This window comes from Octopus bimaculoides, chromosome 3, assembly GCF_001194135.2.
Source record: "Octopus bimaculoides isolate UCB-OBI-ISO-001 chromosome 3, ASM119413v2, whole genome shotgun sequence".
Taxonomy (NCBI): Eukaryota; Metazoa; Mollusca; class Cephalopoda; order Octopoda; family Octopodidae; genus Octopus; species Octopus bimaculoides.
In genome coordinates this window covers 119504258-119509521 of record NC_068983.1, presented here as the reverse complement: position 1 = coordinate 119509521, position 5264 = coordinate 119504258, and the positions used below count along the sequence as shown (strand labels likewise).

General features: G+C 36.4%; 1 protein-coding gene across 2 annotated transcripts in view; it reads left to right on the top strand.

Annotated features, from left to right (window-relative positions):
* Positions 1–2195: 2195 nt before the first annotated feature.
* Positions 2196–5264, top strand: part of LOC106876649 (coiled-coil domain-containing protein 60) — a 45434-nt gene continuing 42365 nt past the window's right edge. The window contains exons 1-2 of one of the 2 annotated variants that reach the window (XM_014925264.2): positions 2196–2416; positions 4797–4991. The gene's annotated coding sequence lies outside the window, so the exon portion shown is untranslated. Of the gene's footprint in view, positions 2417–2472; positions 3595–4796; positions 4992–5264 lie in introns of those variants that run through there. The other variant, XM_014925263.2, reaches the window with a different exon arrangement.

The following is a 5264-nucleotide window of genomic DNA, read 5'->3' as shown; positions in this document are numbered from 1 at the left end:
GTTGCTGACAACGAATAGTTTTTGTTGACAAACAACGGCACTAATTTTATTCAAGGGAAAAAATCCCGTAACACCGTTGTTTATATTCCACGGCGTAATTGTTTTCACCTCAATAGACGTCAGTGATTGGTTGAAATTACCGAAATACGACAATTTTTTACATGAAATAACTTCGAATACAAAATTTTTTATCTGTTCTATAACACAAAATATACAAGTATTCGAAGTTTGAAAGTGTTTCGGTACCAAAAACACTACATAAAAAAATGTTGCCCGTCAAATCACAAAGATCCCGGGGAGGTTCTCGAAAAGGTGAACCAAAAATTGCCCGTTTTTCTATAGCTGGTCAGTTCTGCAGCCAAACAGAAAAGATCTATTCCATATTGTAAGACACTAAATGCCATCTTTGTAAAAAAAAAACAACAAAAACAACAAAACTCACCCTGCTTCCCTTCATCGTAACTTTCACAATAAAAAAAAAAATCAAACACCATAAGTTGAAAGAAGTATCTATAGAATGATAATTTCAGTCATTTAAAATGTAGAAAGGAATATTTTTTAATTGAAGAAAATTATAATGAGACCAAAATATCTATTGTTTCTTCCTTCCCTCTAACAGTCGCAAACGGTATATTTCTATTTGGTTTTGTCTTGTGTTGATGAAAAAAAATTACAAAGCTAAAATTGATGGGAATATAATATGGGAATTACGATTATAAAAAAAATTAATCCTTTTCAATTCTTTTTTTTCAACCTCCTCACCACTCCCGTCGTTCGGAATAATGTCATCCGCTCGACAAAAATAAGGAATACATTGTAAATTCTCACTAATACACCCCTACCCAATATTCTGTAAATACTTAAGATATTTCATTAAAAAGTACTTATTTTTCTGAAAGCTATGGGGAAACACAATTGGAGGAGGGCCTACTTTTGTAGGTATGCCGAGATATAGTCTTCCTCATCTGTTGTTGATAAAAGGCACTATAGGTTTGTGGTCTGAAATCAGTTTGAACTTCACTAGTCTTGTCAATTTTTTTTTATGAGTATATTACTGAACTTTATTTATGAATGCGGTTTGCAATAAGACATGGTGAAAGGACAGTCTTATAATTAGACTCTATAACAAATGCATGAATTAGGAAAAAAAGGAAAGAAAAAATAAATTAGAAAAATGAACGAAACAGAACACAATTGAAAAATTACAAAACAATAAACAGAAAAAACAAAACAAAAACAATTCACCACCTTAGGCTGAAAAGTTAGGGGCGCTCGGAAACCTCTCTAGTGACTATTGAGGCACGTCAGCACGCTTGCAGCAGCATTGCCGCAGGTGATGGCGAGGCTGATGCGCTGGAACAGCCAAACGCCCTCACGAGCTTCACCGGTTACCTCTGCTAGACAAGATGCCAGTGAAGACAGGAATCTCGCAGTCAGTGATCCGACCCCACCAAACGTCTCGAACGCTACAGGATGGAAAATGTAGTTGGCTGACAGATCGCGGTTCTTCAGCGTTTTGTTCCGCTCGGCCGCAGAAGCTGCGGATCTCGCCATGGCTGCAGCATCTAGGATATGAGAAGAAGCAAAGGAGTCGTTAACTGTGACATCTCAGAAAAAGCATCTGTCTCTCGACCAGGAGCACAGGGTGAGGCCATCTGATCTTTTCCCATTGCATCTGAACAACCCAGATGGTTCCATGATGGAGGGGATGTTTGCCCGGACCAAGCTCCTCTTGTGTATGTTTAACTCCGTATGACGCGCGAAGCGACCAGCATTCAGACGGCAAGAGAGACCATGGAGGCCTGTAGAGTCGAGGAATCTGCAACAACGACAGATCAAACCCATGCATACGTCAGCTCCCACTTTGAGGGCAATGTAGATACGAAGTTCGTCCAAGCTGAGTAGGCCACCAATGTTAGCCTCAAGGATGGCATCAATCCAGTCACCTGAATATTTGGAGCTAGCAGACAGTAAGCGCACCTTGAAAACTGGTCCGACTGGATGAAGAGAGAGTCGAAGGTGGTCTTCGAAATTTTGTTGTCCCAAGCTCTCTGACTCGAACAGTCCTCCACCTTCTCAGGGGCAGACAAGCCCAATTCACTCCTGTGCTGGAGATTGGAGAGCTTCATCCAACTCCTTGTTGGAACTGGTCCATGTTGATCAGCGTTCGCTAATAAAATTCTACAGGTTTCGTGACGTCGATGTGACGATGGTATGTGTAGCCTGCAATACCGTAGCAACACGGATCTGCACTTGCGATAGTTTCTTTGGATACGCTGATGTACGCAAGAACTGGGGAACTGATTTTCACTACACCAAAACTTTGTTGCTGCTTATCATCCCAGGTCTAGGTACTGTGTAAAGCACAAGTGAATCAGAGAGAAATCAACCCGGATATTGTATCATCCCCAGCATAGTGCGTAATCTTGACACATCTTTGGTGGCTATATTTCGACTATAGTTTTATCTAAATATACCCCTTCTTTGTTGGCTTGGTGATCAAGGAATTCGAGGTTTGATTGTCAGCTCTCGCATTTGACTTCGTTTACTTTGAGTCATGATTTAGTGAGTTTCTTCATGCTCAATTCAAACCGTTTATCAGGTTGTTCTGCAATATATCGATACATGATAACGTTATTTTGGTAAGCGCGCGCACACCTTCCACTCCCTCGAAGATATGAAACATTCAGACAGAATGTTCTGCAGTATTCATTCTAGCTCGCTGCGCAATTCCTGCTGTGATCAGCTTCGTCTTTCATCCTTTCAGAATCGATAAATAAAGTACCAGCTCAACATTATAGGTTAGCAATATTGTTACAACGCTGAACGAGTGCGTCACCAGTTACATATCTTTGCGTTCGAAGATGGCAATGGCTAGGGTGGTTTTTCACTTGACATGAGCACCCTGTCCAAACCACAGTTGTTCCTCATAAACAGTATACGTAAATCGACAATAGGTAAATGAAATTCCCTGTTGTTTTGCAATCTACTTCGTTTAAACTAGTGATTCATGTGGAGGTGAAGGAGCAAACTTCCACATTTAATATTTGTCCAATATAATGGCAATGTAATCGACTAGACCCCTCTCACCAAAATTTCAGTGCCTCTAGTAGAAAGGAATGTAATTACGAAACAAATAGAATGATATGGATGTAAACTGGCTGTCTTATCATTAACAAAAAATTAATAAAATTTGAGTAATATTTTTTGGAGGAACCTGTCTTTTATCAGTTCAAGAATCACTAGTTTAAGTCACTTGGATAACTAACCTTGAAACGTAACTCATATTACAGTTCCCGCTGTCTTGAGATCCATGTTTGCTCACTGCAAGCTGATAGATAAGAGAGTATTTTGGTTTCACCCCATCGTGGTGGCTAATTAATGTAAATCAGTGGAATCAATTAAAACAGAAACGCTATGGTGATTCAAGTCATGGACTCGAAATACTTTTGTAAAACTGCTCAGAAATCAGTTGAATTCTGCCATTTGGATCAGTGAGACGCACAAACAGTAAATGTTAAGTTGCACGATGAAGGAACCAAAAACGGGAAAAGGCAACCTTAAAATCTACTATCCTGCTTTGGATTCTTTTTGGTAATTGAACTTTGAGATTTTCTAGGTAGCTTGCAATTGTAACAGGTTTAAAAAAATTGACACATGGGAGAGTGTATGTTTGACAAGACAAGGTTGTAGTTATGCCGGTAGAGGCAATCTGTTTGACCAGATATCACGATGTAGTGTTTTGTTTCAAAAAACGAAATTAGCCTCTATTTTACTTCAAAGATATTAAGTCTATCGAAAATTTGTTTCACAATTAGGATGCATACCTATATATTTATTCGTTGTTATTTTTAAAAACGTAATCTAGGATGCGAAATTATGATTACTGATGATAGTCACTTAGTAAACTCGTCATATGTGAAAGTTTAGACCATTTCATTTAATATCTATTCCCTCCAGTCGTAAAAACGAAGTTTGAAGGTTATATTCAATATACATACATGCATATTTGACAACAGCTATATCTCTCCGTTTTGTTGATTAAAACGTTCAGCAATAAAGAAGCTGAACCACTTGTTTGGCTCTGATCATGGAAATCTTGTTAATGTCTTTCATTCAATCAATCACAGTAATTAAAAGATTAACTTGTTGTTGCCCCTCCCCGCCTTTTTTTTTTTGCTGGTATTGGATTGATTAATTATTCATTGAAAATATTTCGATAGATGTCAGGTTTTCATTTAAAATCTTGTAGCAGCTAGGTTATGTTGAACATTAATTTCGAGATTACTTTCCAAGGTTTGTGAATTTAGTTACAAAAAGCATATTTTAAAACTATTTTGGGTCCACAAAGTTTCTTTCATTTCTATAACCAAATCTACGGTCTGCCAAGTTTTGTAAGTTACAACACTTCAAATATTGTTTTAAGATAATCTAAATAGTTAAAAAAAAAATTAGAATCAAAAGTAAAACAGAATGTGTTACTGGACATGTTAATTTCAGATCTCTCTCATTAAGAAATGTTTACCACATATTCAGAACATTAATTAGATCTAATTTAATATCTTCGGACGATTTAATTTTTTCACATTGTCAAGCAACATTACTCTTAATTTCTTCTTTCCTTTGACATGACTTTTAACATGTATAAACTTGTAGTGACATAGAGAAAAAAAAATAACAACTTTAGATTGCTGAAACTGTTCCTATTCGACATTTGCAAGTAAATTCATGAGTAAAGAAGTTATAATTGTCCTGTATTCTTCCTTCTATTTTTCCACTCCTTATATACACATCAGTTAAAACGTCTACTTTGGAGATATTGAAAAAGAAAGGAAAAATTTTCTCACATAGACAAGCGATAAAAATAGTCACGTTTCTATGATGTTGGCCATAAAGTTTATGGTGTGAGTACATTCCTGTAGTCTTAGCTGAATAAAAAGGAGCCAAAATGAAATTCTGAGGACTGAATCCACATTGATGAACATCGGAAGGTGAGATCCACATCTTTTAATACAATTCTCTAAAACTAGTTTTAGAATAATATGTAGTGAAATGAAGTAATTGTTTTTACAATCAAAATTTAAACTTGGTTTGGAAACATCAAATACATTTTTCTAAGTAACTTTATCTTATTGATATTACTAATGAGACCAGTTTATTCGCTTTTTATTAATGGTACGTTGTAACCTCTATAATTTCGCTCTTTTTGTTTGTCTTCACTTAACTTTTTAATAAATATAGTGTATGTATATATATATATATAT